Source organism: Maniola jurtina, chromosome Z (assembly GCF_905333055.1).
Source record: "Maniola jurtina chromosome Z, ilManJurt1.1, whole genome shotgun sequence".
Taxonomy (NCBI): Eukaryota; Metazoa; Arthropoda; class Insecta; order Lepidoptera; family Nymphalidae; genus Maniola; species Maniola jurtina.
In genome coordinates this window covers 2,626,067-2,642,323 of record NC_060058.1, presented here as the reverse complement: position 1 = coordinate 2,642,323, position 16,257 = coordinate 2,626,067, and the positions used below count along the sequence as shown (strand labels likewise).

At 35.2% G+C, this 16,257-nt stretch overlaps 1 protein-coding gene across 1 annotated transcript in view; it reads left to right on the top strand.

Annotated features, from left to right (window-relative positions):
* LOC123880351 (protein bric-a-brac 1-like) overlaps window positions 1–16,257 on the top strand; it is a 398,185-nt gene that overhangs the window by 33,186 nt on the left and 348,742 nt on the right. The window lies entirely within an intron of this gene.

The following is a 16,257-nucleotide window of genomic DNA, read 5'->3' as shown; positions in this document are numbered from 1 at the left end:
TCGCACTTGACCGGTTTTTAATGACGATAATAGCAGTTTGTCGTTATGATTATTTATTACATATTATTTTTCTTTAAACTTGCTCCTAGTTGCACTATTGACTCTATAATTAAGACCTATTATAGGTTCTTATAAATTGTAGTAATGGCTTTTACGACACATTAACACGATCAGACGAGACTGTTGAACTCGTAGTTTTATTGTTTTTAACCCCCGACCCAAAAAGAGGGGTGTTATAAGTTTGACGTGTGTATCTGTGTGTCTGTGTATCTGTGTATCTGTGTATCTGTCTGTGGCATCGTAGCGCCTAAACGAATGAACCGATTTTAATTTAGTTTTTTTTGTTTGAAAGGTGGCTTGATAGAGAGTGTTCTTAGCTATAATCTAAAAAAATTGGTTCAGCCGTTTAAGAGTTATCAGCTCTTTTCTAGTTTTCTTGTAGAAAAGAAGGTTAGATAACCGTTAGGTTCATAATATTATGTCAATAGACAAATGTCAAGCAGTCAAGATGGACGTTGTCTAAATATATAATTATTTATTTGAAAATGATGTTTTGGAAAACTCAAATACTTTGGATCGTCGGGGGTGTTATAAATTTTTAATTTACACTTGTTTATACTTTTCGTCAGCGCTGACGTATTTACCCCTTTATAAAAGATTATAAAAATATTTGCGCCACATGCAGCGTTCTGACCTTAACATTGTCACCGGCGCACTACAGGGCGGTCTACTCTCAGAGTGAGAACGCTTTTGGAAATAATATTATAAATCTACCACGCTGGGAAAATGCGAATTGGCAGACTTCACACACTTTTGAGAACATAATGGAGAACCCTCAGGCATGCAGGTTTCCTCACGATGTTTTCCTTCACCGTTATTCTTATAGTTCCCATAGGATACCTACTTACTGTAAGTCGAGTCTGTGAAATGTGCGGAACCCACTCATACGAATCGTGTGCGGACAGGCCGGTGCTCCGGTAGTACGGATATGTGATTAAATCATTTCGTTTGTACAGAGTGTCGGGATTGTGGTACTTAGTTAAATAAATTACTCTGAAAGTAATTTCATAGTGCAAACAGAAATCTGTTTGTACTATGGTAATATATTAATGTTATCGGTCCTTAGAAATATAGGTACCTAAGTACATAATATAAGAACAGTAAAAATAACGATGTTAAGTCCAGAGAAATTAAACGTGAAAATGATAATACGAATAACAAATCGAGTAAAATACTTACTCGGATTTAAATTAAATCGATTCGCTTTATAAAATAATAATTTTAGTGCATAAATAACAGCGAGAACCGGATAGAACTAGATTAATCGCTTGCAACATTGCAACTACATTAAAGATAACTTCCCGCCCCGAACCAGCTTTATACGTAGGCTGTAATTGAAGGAAACAGACGCAATTTGTTTATTATTTATATATTATAATAACAGTCCCTCGGTTATTATCCGTCTATGCTATAGTCGAAGACAGATACATAGTCGTGCCACGGAATATCTAGCCTTTGCACCGGCACCTCACATGATATGAGTTTCTTAGTGGTTCTTCTAGGTAGGAATGACATTTCGCACCTGCGCAGTGGCAGATTTTTTTCATGATTGAAAAGCACTTGTAAAATTTTATTTGAATAAAAAAAGAAAGAAAGAAGAAAGGAAGAAAAACCACACATTACCAGTTTTCTTAACTTTTTATCTTTCCATGTTTAAACTTACAACAATCTCTATCTATCTATTCTCTTTCGTACCTTAAGTTTTATGTACAGTACCAAAGATATTATAGGTAGTGTATTTGAATTTGCTTACACGAAATATTCGCGGTGATTTTTTTGTACCAAATTTCGTCAGAATCGGTCAATCTGTTGGGCCGTGAAAAGGTAACAGACAGAGAGACTGATAGACAGACAGATAGACAGACAGACAGACACACTTTCGTATTTATAATATTAGTGTGGAAGTATGGATTAGGTCATCATCATCAATCCATCGCCGGCTCAATACTGAGCACGGGTCCCCTCAGAATGAAATCGCTTTGACCATAAGCTATAACTCTATCACGCCAACCAACATGTAGAGCATGACGATGCCTTGCGGTAAGATACTAGGAACTAGGAAGGTGAAGATGAACCGGTCAAACGATGTTTGTCAATCCTGTGGATTATCTAGTCAAATTTAGGAGCGACGAAACTTCGGTATTGGACTGTAACATTTATAAGTTGTGTTTATGTTCGTATGCAATGGAATTACAGGTTATTTTGCATATCTAGTCATCGCCCGACTATAAAGCCAAAGTAGGTCTAAAAAAGGGAGACTTTTTATAAGAAACGCCAACAATACATACATACGTAGGTAATGGCTTTAGTGGGAATATTAGTTAAAGTATGACGTGTATTGTTGGTGGCACGGGTGTAAGCGATATCAAGAGCGGAGCGATTTTATAACTTGAAATATTTGTTCTTCCAGATTAGAACGTAGGTCTTCTGAGAGTCTGGGTGGATCCGAGATTTATCCGGGGATAAAAAGTAATAATTAAAATTACATCCCAAAATCACACAACGCACCTCAAAAAGCTTTCACTTCATTAAAAACCGATTGTCGATAAAATTGGGAAAAAATCGGGTTCCCAACGAGTCACACCAAAACGAATACCAGTGTGACTCGTAGGGAATTTTTCGAAATTTGTTTACATAATCTTTAAAAAATAAAGAGGAATAGATACTGCGTGTTTGATAAATCATATACAAGTGTAAATTAAAAATTTTCAACACCCCCGACGAATCATTTTCAAATAAATAATTATGTATATCTAGGAAACGTCCATCTTGACAGCTTGACATTTGTCAATTGACACTTGAATATTATGAACCTAAAGGTTATCTAACCTTCTTTTCTACAAGAAAACTAGAAAATAGCTGATAACTTTTAAACGGCTGAACCAATTTTTTTGGATTATAGCTAAGAACACTCTCGATCAAGACACCTTTCAAACAAAAAAAAGTTTATTAAAATCGGTTCATTCGTTTAGGCGCTACGATGCCACAGACAGATACACAGATACACAGATACACACGTCAAACTTATAACACCCCTCTTTTTGGGTCGGGGGTTAAAAATATGAGGTATGCACCCAGTAGGTACCTCACAGTTAGTGCCGTAGGTTCTTTCGTTGTCTCTGTTACTTGACAAATGTTCAAAGGTGCATATAACTTCTCAGTCTTCATGTTATCTCTCACGGGTATCTCGCTACGAGCCTCTTAATTTTTGGTACTTCTACAGATCGCTTCTAACCCCAACTTGCCGGAATGTTATATTCTAGCACCTTGTAGTTTGCTTTGACGGATATTCTGTCGCTTGCTCTTTCACCCCGCCTTCTTTATTAAAATATAATACAACTATGTATATTATATATTAGATTATTGACATTTTTATAGCTATCACGATATTGTCACGGTGCTTGAGCAAGAAAACTGTGAATAGCAATTTATATGGTTTTATTTTTAATATAGGTACGATTAGTAATAAATAATTTTGCTTATTTAGCTTATTTAATATATTTTCCTGTTACCATGTGATATTAATACCGTCTTTTTCTCAGCTTAGTTAATTACACGGACTGTTTTTTAAATCTTATTAAATAATATTGCATAAATTATGCATTCTTAAGGCCGTTTTACACCAGAGCAACACAGTTCGACATTGCGTTATGCCATAGAGCTGCAAAGAATCTGTGTCGAACAGTCGTATATTTCAATTCTACAGCACGACTAAATGTCGTCGATACAAAAAACCAAATGTCTTAGCATAAAATACCTAGTACCTTTTAATTTTTTAATTTTTTAATTTTTATATACGTGACATTTTATTTATATGTAATCACTTTGCAGCGCCCTGACGGGGCTTCATGTTGTTATATTATAATTATTTTCTATTATGATGTAAAACATGAATGCAAATAAATAAAGAATAAAGAATAAAGACAACCGCTGCATAAGGCCGCAAAGTTAATGTTTCGATGTAGCATGCCTTTTCGTACTCCCAATCCTTTCCGCTGACTCTATGACCCCAACACCTGAATGAATCATGAATCACTTTGGAAGGTGCGCGTACGCTCGTAATGTGTGTTAATTTACTCTAAAAACAACATCCATTCTTTGTTTGCTAGATTTTACGAAATATGCTTCAGTTCATTTACTTCTTCTACGAACGCCGCTCTCATTTTTGAATCTTTCCCATCATCACAAACAGATTTTACTAAGAAATGCCAACAAGGCACTACTGAAACATTACCCTAATGTTTCAATTGTACAAATGTATTGTATCTACGTAATGTAATATTTTGCTTTTTAAAAAGATTAACTGTATATTTTCTTGCTGGCTCGACTTAGTAGAGTGCAATTTCCGAACCGGGCGGTGGTAGAACCTTGACCTGACACATTAAGTGTCACATTTTTGTCCTACACGAAATAAATACATTTTTTTTTACATATAAACATTCATTATCTTTAAAAAAATCATTAATGTGTGCTACCCCTTTCATAGTATTTTTTTATTGTAATAAAGGATAAATAATTTAATGATGCGTTTCTTTTACAGGTACGTATTGAATTTTATTTGACAACTACGAGAGATGGCTTGAAGTTCGTCCAAAGTGAGTATGAACAGTCTTAACACTGCAAACAATATTAATAGGCCTTGTCCTCACTAGGCGACTGATACGCCGCGCTCTGTCCGCTAGACTTTGAGTCGCTTAAATTCAGTTAGCGGACAGTCAGTTGCTTACTGTTCGCCTAAGGCGTCATCTCCACGAACTAGATCACACTAATATTATAAAGGCGAAAGTTTGTATGTGTGTGTGTGTGTGTGTGTGTGTGTATGTTTGTTACTCCTTCACGCAAAAACTACTGGACGGATTTGGCTGAAATTCAGAATGGAGATAGATAATATCCTGGATTAGCACATAGGCTACTTTTTATCCCGGAAAACCAAAGAGTTCCCACGGGATTTCGAAAAACCTAAATCCACGCGGACGAAGTCGCGGGCGTCAGCTAGTAATCTTATAAGTCTATCTCCACAGGGCGATGCTATCGCCGACGATGGTCGCTGCAATACTCTCAATTGTGCACACGGCCTTAGGGTCGATACACAGTAACACAGAGTCGAAATGCTTTTTGAAATTTTTTCCTCGTTAGAAAGTGCATTACGTTATTTGTGGAGATATAGGCAATAATACATATAATGTTATGTACCTATTATAGATCACTAGCTGATGCCCGCGACTTCGTTCGCGTGGATGTAGGTTTTTTAAAATTCCCCGGGATTTATCCCGGAATTTATTCCGGGATAAAAAGTAGCCTATGTTCTAATCCAGGGTATAATCTATCTCCATTTTAAATTTCAGCCCAATCCGTCCAGGAGTTTTTGTGTGAAGGAGTAACAAACACACACACACATACAAACTTTCTCCTTTATAATATGATAGATTATCTCTTCGATTCGGATCGACTCTATAACAGTGTGAATAGATTCTTAGAATGAGTTTTTACTATATATTTTGTTGGGCTACTTCATACTAATGTAGGTACCTTAATTATTATTTATTGTGGTTTACTAAAACATAAAAATGTCGGCTAACAACATCCAAACCTACTATTTATGCACCAACAAAAATAAAATAATGGTACCTACCTACTTGCTCAGGGTTTTCCCAAAATTAAAATAATATAATTAAACAAAATTAAAATAATTAATTAATGCTAGCAAAACTAATGACATTAATTACGATTTACGAGTAGTGAACAATTAAAATGTATTATTATAAACTATTATTTTACAGTAATTATTATTTAGTTAATAGCATTTGGATACAGCAAAAACTACATACTTAATATTAACTACGTACCTATGTAAGTTTATGTTTCGTGTGGTTTTGTATTTAAGTAAATACTTACCTACATATGTATTTATGTTACTCCTAGAGTGCTGAAGGAATCTTGGCTCAGATCTGACCTTATGTTGGCACCGCTGCTTTGTATACTTATTCCTTACACATTAAGGTTCATTATTGTGTGATTTGCAATGGTGCCAACATGACTTTAGGCGTCAAGTTATAGTAAACGGTCAAACTATGAACTAAAGTAACTTATCAGTCTAGTCACTAGTGCCACCCTTTTCCATTTTAATCAGTCATTTTAGTTTAGAGATTGTGTATAACGAAATTAGCCGCTTTGTCCTAAACTTAAATCATTAGGTCTACATAAATAAATAATCTCTAAATTAAACTAAAAACAATATATTATATAAAATAATTTCTAAATTAAACTCAAATGACAGGCGACAAATGAAATCTCTTTCATATTTCCTGCTGGAAAGGATTTAGTTTAGACATTATTTATAACAGAAGCCACAAAACCGAATTAGTAACAATATGGCTAATAGGTACTGATGTAAGTTAGTATGTCGATCTCTGAACGAAGTCTAATACTATCCTTTTCCGCATGAAGCATTATGAAAGAGAGCAATATATTCAGACCTGTCATTTTAGATTTTAGTTTAGAGATTGTGTACAATATAGAATTAGCCGCAATATGCTATCTCTTTTATTATAGCCCCTGAGAAAAAGGATAGCACTAGTGACTAGACCCACATGATGTGTTCGAAGCTACACATTCGTACTTTTTATACTTAATTTGTAATTTGTACGATCACTATGTAATTACGCGCCATTCCGAAATTAATAAATAATTATTATATTTTTAATTAACACTTAACCGGCATAGACATCCGGATAAAATAATCTAATTCAGGTTTTTCCTAAAGCCGCGTACGTTCGCGTATATTTTTCTTACTGTTATTTTAAAAATGGATTACTTGTACAAGACGCCCAAGTGCGAGTAAGACTTGCGCGCTGAGGGGGTTCCGTGGCATTACTTTTTTATTCGACGACAAGTAAGGATTACAACAATGCTATGCGATGATGCAGTCACAGATGAAAGTAGGCTAATCTAAAAGTAAAAAAGGGTATGCTGGTTTTTATGAATTCTTATCTTACTTTAATACAGGCCTTAATAAAATAGATATTGTATGTAAATATGGTATTTTAAATTAATAATTACTGATTTATTTATTTTCTCGTGCCATTAGACCTACTAGGCCAGGTATTGATGATAAGTCAAAGTGGGACATGCAGATACACTTTGAAGGGACTTAGGTATATTATTGAACTAAAAACTTGATTTTTCATAACAGTAGGAAATATGATGGTAAATACCTATTGGATATTAAAAGCTTGTTTCCTATCAGAGGAAAAAGGCTCGGATTAATTGGCAGACAGACGAATGGACAGTGAAGCAATCCGATACTTAATGTCTCTTACGTACAAAATAAATCATCTGGAAAATTCTAATTTTACAGAAGAGCGTGACAAAGATAAATTAATTATATTTTAATTAAATCGCAAATAGCTCAACTTGTACTAATTTACGTTACATTTGTTATTATCTTAGAATCTGTTTGTATTTTTTAAGTTTCGTGAAGAGGCCGATAAATAAGGTCTTTCAATTATCAGATCAATCAAAAATACTAAAACTGGTAGTATACTTAGGAGCCATTGAATTAAGAAGGGTTACGTTTTTTCCATATGACCTATGAAGTACCCTAAAAAGTGCAATTCTTTAGTATTCATATATGATAAAATACACCAGTTACATTGTAATGGGCGTTATCTTCTGTCGGATCAAAGTTATTTACAAAGCGGTATAGCACGGAACCACTAAAACTGGATGCGACATTAAGCGCGCCAAAAAAGATATCACACTATCACACTAATATTATAAAGGCGAAAGTTTGTGTGTATGTGTGTATGTTTGTTACTCCTTCACGCAAAAACCACTGGACGGATTTGACTGAAATTCAGAAAGGAGATAGATAATATTCTGGATTAGCACATAGGCTACTTTTTATCCCGGAAAATCAAAGAGTTCCCACGGGATTTCGAAAACCTAAATCCACGCGGATGAAGTCACGGGCGTCAGCTAGTACCTAATTATGTGAGAGTCATTAATCTATCTATCAAAGCAAAGTCAAAGTACGGTCTACAGTTATCAAATAGGCCTTAGGGCGGTTTCGCACTCATCCGATCCGAGTCCGTGAAAATACGTCCCGCAGTAGTCATAGAACTATTTGTATGGTAGCTTAATGACTAGATCCTCGATTTCTCTCCGTCATCCGTGAGAATATCTAGGATTCAAATCGGACATAGGTAATATGATGGCGTAGATATCCACTTAATAGTGAATTTGGATCAGAGATTGAATTAGTGCGTAAGCAATATCCAAATTCAGTCAGAGTTTTTTTATATTTGTACTAGCTGACGCACGCGACTTCGTCCGTGTGGTTTTAGATTTTTCAAAACCCCGTAAGAGTTCCTACGGGGTTTGCTTTTCCGGGATAAAAATTAGCCTATGTGCTATTCCAGGATATTATCTATCTCCATTTCAAATTTCAGCCAAATCCGTCTAGTCGTTATTGCGTAAAGGAGTAACAAACATACACACACACACACATAATATGTCACTCTTTCGACTTTATAATATTAGTGTGATTTCACGGATTCGGATCAGATGAGTGCGGAACCGCTCTCAGAAGTAGAGCAAGTAAAGTCCGATATGAACTAAGTCAAAATACACTCTTTAGGTCTTTAGTATGGATCGTGATACTAATTGAGCTATCACAATATTAGCTTCGGTTTTAATTTAACAATAATTAATTTATCTTACTCATTATATTTCTATTACTTAGTAGCATCTTGATTAAAATTATGAATATTTATTACCGCTGGGAGATCGTATATTTTTAAATATTAATGCTGATATAATTATAAAATATTATGTATTATAATGTAAAATTTATTAATGAATGAGGTTACAGTTGTATTTTTTAATACATCGGTACATTATTGCAGCTTGAGAGCTGTAAATTAAATTTAAAACTGTCAAACTGTGTCTGTCCTTTTCATATTACATAAATAAGACGAGGATACGAATACTCTAAAATTTTGTTGCCAACAGAATCATCAGTAATAATATCATGTTTGATTTTAAACTAATTTGGTTCATGTCCGCCACTTTTTTTTTTGGCAAAGCGGGTCAGATTATACGCGTTTATCTTTATCACTAGAGATGATCACGGTTCAAAAAGTCACGGTTGTGTAATTTAAGAGATTTAAATGAAGTCAAGAGCTCGCAGATATATATCGCATCCATCAAAACAAGGCTCCGAGGCGGAGTCGAGAGAGTATGCCAAGTGCCATTGTTTTGTCAGCACTCGACTACGTAAAAGAACATAAAAGTTAACAGCCGTCTATAAGAATATATTAAATTCGCCTTGTTTATTGCCGGCTGAAGTAATTATAACAGTTAAATGAGCGTTCATAAAAATATCTGCTCTGATTCTTAAATAATGTGGCTAGATTATAACTTTATAGACAGCATTTTGTACTGTCCTGCCTGTCGCGTAGCCCTTATTGATTTCTTAGCGTGTAAATATATTCTGATGATTTTCAAAAACCGATTATGAAAATTCTTTCCCCAGTAGAGAGCTGCATTGTTCCTGAATAAGAGCTATATTTTATTTTCAAAAAATTAGAGATCCTTAAGAAAATTGTAACAAGTTATCCGTGTGAAGCCGGCGCGGGTTTCTAGTCTAGAAATATTTCTCTGTATTATTAATAAGTAAGAAATATTTTGGCACAATGTCTCGCGACCTTCGTATAGTCTGGTATAGCGTTGTAAGTAATTTATCAAACAATTGTCCAGACACTTTTAATTTTAAATATGACAATTAGCGATCGAGTTCGAGCGAGAACTTCTGTAGTAGGTACGGAACACTCGGTGTGCGAGTGTGACTCGCACTTGGCCGGTTTTTTATAATATGTAGTGAGTGACTATATTAAAACGTGGGCCGAGAGATAAATTATGGATTTGCAGACGTAATTTATTAAATCAGTTCTGCGGTGTGTTCTTGAGTGAATAATAAAAAAACTCCTGGGCTCTGTCTCTAGATGCTCGACTCAATTTGTTGGCTACGGAACTAAATAGAAAATACTGGGAATTGAATTTATCACGGAGGAATTGAAATCTTAAGGTTTTCTAAATTAAATGATTTGAGACCTGTACCCCAAGACGAGTTTTCAAGTGAAATAAATTAAAGATAGGTATCGAGTTATAAAAAACCGGCCAAGTGCGAGTCAGACTCGTGCATCGAGGGTTCCGTACTAGGGTATTTTTTCGATATTTTGCACGATAAATCAAAAACCATTATGCGTAAAAATAAATAAAAATCTGTTTTAATCTTGTAAACCTCTTTTGAAAATTGAAATTTTATTTTGTGTGATGTAACAAATTCACAGTTTTGTTGGATTTTTTCCCTTACTTGTGCTATAACTATAAGACCTATCTACCTACCTGCCAAATTTTATGATTGTGGGTCAACGGATAGTACTCTATAGGTTTTCTTGACAGACACGACGGACGGACAGACGGACAGACAAACCGACAGACCGACTACGCCTTTTTCCCTTTTTAGGTAGGTACGGAACTCTAAAAAACAAGCTTTAGTGAGTGATTTGCCCTTGAGTAGTGCCCATGGCCTCCACCCACCTCCCTGATCATAAGTAGCTACAAGCTTGATGGTACCATAATAATTATTATATTTTCGTTAAAGTCGCATTCGTCACTTACTCCATACAATCGTAGTCCCAATTTCATTTGAATATTAAGCAACCAAAGTCCATGAAATTTTGCAGACATATTCTACAAACTAATATCTCTACCTGTGGGGTTTTAGATTTTTCTAAAAATTTGTAGTTTTAAAATTACAGGGGCTCAAAGATTTGTATGTGAATTTTTAAGACCACGTAACTTTGAAATCGAATATTTTAACGGGAATCTGGAAAACCACAGGCATAGATGTTAGTTCCCGGAACGTTTCTACAAAATTCCATTGAATTCCAAAATTCCATGGTTAGTATTCCATTGAGAAACGAACTACGGGAACTACGTTTGTATGGAGCGAGTGACGGAGAGACCCCTCTTAAAATTGATAGGTAGTAGGTACGTATTACAGGCATACGGCATAACTGACATGGTTCCTGCGGTAGTGGAGGTGCGGGAGGGGTGTGTTGACGTGACACGAGAGCTCAAAGATTCGTCAACTAGTGACAATTGTCACCCTCCCGCACCGCTGCACTACCGTAGGAGCCTACTCAGTACTCAGTACTCTACATTGTTACAAAGTTATCCTAAGTAACATCGCGTTTATAATTAAGTATGGATTCTTAAAAAAAATAGAAGCAACTAACTTATGTTAACTTAATTAACAATTCAACAAGCTGTACGAGTTACATTAAATCTTTTAATATCTCTACATTAATATGTAAGTACATTTAAATATAATTATTATACATATCTACATAGTAATAAAATGTGTACTAAAACAATAGCTCTTTTTTGCTTCCGTTAACATCCGGGTTCAGTCACTTCCTAGAAAAGTACCTACGATAAAGGCGCCGGTACACATTGGTACCGAGTTTGCCAAGTTTTGGCCAAAGTGTATGCGTCTGTATGAAAAGTAACAAAAGACGACAAGTTGCTCAGGCGCTGGTCAAACACGTTAAATATCGTCTTACGGCTAATTTCATAGTTAATTAATATTTAATCTAACGTTACATTTAAGTAGAGATACAAGTTATAAGTAGTCCATAGATTACATCATATAGATTGGTTATTAATCTCAGCCTTAAGTAACCTAGTAGGGTAAGTACGATTTTTAATACTCGTCAAAACCATCGAAACACAAAGTCAGAGTAAAGTGAACCTAAATGCGATTGTTCTATCGTTTGTATTCGTTATTACATCTACCTACTCCGAGCTCCCCAATCGGAGACGTTGTAAAAGGAAAATCATATTGTGCTGAACGACATTAAAACGTCACCTTTACTAACTTTTAGGGTTCCGTACCTTAAAAGGAAAAACGGAACCCTTATAGGATCACTTTGTTGTCTGTCTGTCTGTCCATCGTGTCTGTCAAGAAACCTATACTTCCCGTTGACCTGAAATCATGAAATTTGGCAGGTAGGTAGGTCTTATAGCACAAGTACAGGAATAAATCTGAAAGCGTGAATTTGTGGTCACATCATTAAAAAAAAATTAAAATGTGTTTCAATTTTCAAAGTAAGATAACTACCAAGTGGGGTATCATATAAAAGGGCTTTACTTGTACATTCTAAAACAGATTTTTATTTATTTTTATGCATAATAGTTTATCATTTATCGTGCAAAATGTCGGAAAAAATACCCGAGTACGGAACCCTGAGTGCGCGAGTCTGACTCGCAATTGGCCGGGTTTTTTATTCTGAATTTACAATATTTTGATGTACGATGTTTTATTAACGTTTGGAAGTTGTTATTACTTATAAGTCGTACTAACATTTGCCGAGCGCATTGTGCCAATGCCTACTAGGCTGCTATGTTCAAAGCAATTATCACATTCGAGAGTCATAAGAGCGAATATGTTTATTTTAATTTTAATATTTTATAACTGTTACACCCACGTTTTCTCTTAAAGCACTTTAAAGTTTATATTTTATAAAAAAAAAAACCTTACAGCATTCTGGTCGGACATGTTTTATGTTGTAAAAAATATTGACATTTAAAAACTTCTAAGTATTCGAGTACACAATAATTTATCATTATTTATTATTTTGTTGGGAGGCTCTATACGGAAATCGTGTCTAGATCTTTGTAAGTGAATGGGTGACCGAATTTTGAAGGGTGGAATTTAGGCTCTTAATTTTTTTTGTCCTATCTTGTAACATCTCTGCTAAGTAGGTATTATTACCATTATTAACCCCCGACCCAAAAAGAGGGGTGTTATAAGTTTGACGTGCGTATCTGTGTATCTATGTATCTGTCTGTGGCATCGTAGCTCCTAAACTAATGAACCGATTTTAATTTAGTTTTTTTTGTTTGAAAGGTGGCTTGATCGAGTGTTCTTAGTTATAATCCAAGAAAATTGGTTCAGCCGTTTAAAAGTTATCGCTCTTTTCTAGTTACTGTAACCTTCACTTGTCGGGGGTGTTATAAATTTTTAATTTACACTTGTCTTATAATAAAAATTCAAAGTCCCGTCTGTACCTACCCCTAAAATACCCGCGAGTTCGTCCGGGTGGGCTTAGTTTATAAAAATCCCATGGGAACTCTTTGATTTATAGAGAATATAGACTAATGTGACTCAGCAAAAGTACCTACCTACCTACTATGTCGTACTTGAAGATATTTACATCTATCAATATCAATTAATACTTATTTGATGCTATTTTCTAAATTGTTTGCTTAAGTCTCGACAACAAACTAAAACTAAAGTGTAAAAAGATAAGTATCTTGTTGTAACTGCTAAGACACGGAATAATAAATACTTAGTAGAGTCGTATTTATAAGTGCTTAATTTTAATTTACATAATGTTGTATAAAATATAAGATAGGTATGTTGGTACTTAATAAACAATGTGTCGTGTTATATTTACTACGTACGTTTTATACAATTAAATATCACTAGCTTTAACGGTGGAGGAAAATATTTTGAAGAAACTTGCATGCCTGGGAGTTCTCCATAATGTTCTCAAAGGTGTGAAGCAGTGATCTGGCAATGATGATAAGACTATTGTTTTTAACCCCCGACCCAAAAAGAGGGGTGTTATAAGTTTGACGTGTGTATCTGTGTATCTGTCTGTGGCATCGTAGCTCATAAACTAATGAACCGATTTTAATTTAGTTATTTTTGTTTTAAAGGTGGCTTGATCGAGAGTGTTCATAGCTATCAGTTCAGTATCGGTTTACCGTTTGAAAGATATCAGCTCTTTTCTAGTTACTGTAATCTTCACATGTCGGGGGTGTTTTTAATTTGCACTTTTTATAGATAGGTAGGTACGTTACTTCTTGCACTTGACTGTCTTGTTTTCATGATTGAGTAACTGACATACAAACTTTTGCATTAGTAATAATTTAATATTATTAATATAGCAGCATTACCGCGTACCTAATCTTAATTGATTGCAAGGTGAATCCTCAACATAATATTATTGCTAAATTATTATCTACCTATAGAAGGACTAGATATTTTGAACCAAAATAATGTTCTATAAAGCTATCAAATATCAATCACACTAATAATATTATGAAGGCGATAATTTGTTTGAATGTGTGTATGTTTGTTACTCTTTCACGCAAAAACTATTGGATAGATTTGGCTGAAATTTAGAATAGAGACAGATTATGGGACATGGGCTATTTTTTATCCCGGAAAATTAAAGAGTTCCAACGAGTTTAAAAAAAAAACCTATATCCACGCGAACAAAGTCGCGGGCGTACAGTTATTTAATGATAATTGGTATGGCACTAGGCATCAAATCATTGGCGTACCTACCTATATTATACAGTGTGTTATTTTTAACTGGGGCAGTATTGGGAAATCCAAAACCATAGAAGATACAGGAAAACTATCTTAGGAACCATTTGGTACTTAAGTCTGTTTTGTGAAAACTTTGGCACAGTCAACCATGTGTGGCATGGTGTAAAGGCAGCCTTATTATCATAGTGCTGTTTCACTTATCTCAGTTGTAAAGATACAGTAAGTACCACAAATCAATAAAATGCAGACATTAGATGTATCTGCATCGGATCTTTGAAGGGGAGCTTCAGGGATATGGAAATTGTGCGGAAAATGAAAAGCGATCTCTAAGGCACGGTAATATATAGATAATATTACCGTGTCTAAGGTTACGACTTACCTAGCTTTATATGGAAAATCTACCAACAGTACCTATAAAGATTCACATAACATGATCTCAAAGGCGTAGTGGCCTTCTAAGTGAGAGGAGGCCACGGGATCATCAACCCGTTGCAGGCTCACTACTGAGCACGGGCACTCGTTATAAGATGAGTTTTGGCCATAGTCTACCACGCTGGTCAAATGCGGATTTACCGACTTCACACACCTTGAGAACATTACGTAGAACTATCAGACATGTAGATTCCCTCACGATTTGGTCCTTCACTGTTAAAGCAAGTACTATTTAACTGTTTAAAACGCACGGTAGCAAGTTATGATGCAGCCTAAGGTGGAGCGCGCTTGCCTAGAAGATGCTTATTCACTATTCACTTGGTACCGATATTAAAAGTTGAGGGGAAAACTGATGCCGGAAGGACGTACCATGGCCTAGTGGTTCGGATTAGAAACGAGGAAGCAAAACGCTTCGCACGTGTCCGAGGAATTTCAAATACTTACGTACGGATGCAGATCTCGCCGATTTACCCTTAGACACAACTCCTTCTAATTTTTAGAAGCGCGAGTCAGACTCACACACCGACAAATCTGTTTTAGAAGGTACAGATAAAGCCCTTTCATATGGTACTCCACTTGGTATAAGTTATCTTGCTTTGAGAATTTAAAATACTTCCTAACTATTTGTTTTTGAACACATTTCATTTTTTTTTTTGTGATGCAACCACAAATTCGGATTTTTTTCCTTTACTTGTACTATAAGACCTACCTACCTGCCAAATTACATGGTTCTAAGTCAACGGGAAGTACACTATACTTAGCTTTAATTGACAGACCCGACAGACGGACAGGCGGACAGATAGACAACATAGTGATCCTATAAGGGTTCCGTTTTTGCTTTTGAGCTACGGAACTCTAAAAACAGTAATAGATAAGTAAGTACTTAGAACTTTCTCACGCGCTCACGTTCACGTGGGTTGTTGATTCAACAGCTATTATAAATACTTATCTATAGGTAGGTAGTTGTTTCTGTCAACGGTCGAATAGCGAAAAGCTTCGAACTATATCTCAAGAGGCTTTCGCTTGGCTGTTGGATCAAGGGCCGGATACAGAAGGCAGTAGCTTATTTCTTGACCGGAGCTTATATAGTGGGAGTTTTCTTGAACAGTCTAATCTATACTGAATATTATAAAATATTAAAAATCTCTTAAAATTATGCTTCTGAAAAAGCCAAGCGCTAGTCTATATAATTCAAAAAAAACGTGGCATAATTATTATTATTATTCATTTATTTAATTAAAACGGACCTTTTAAGTCCAATTACACTAATTAAATTAAGTTACACAATAAAAATAAATTTGTCAAAGTAAGTAGGTAATATTGTACCTATAAGAACCGGCGAGTTTCTTGCTGGT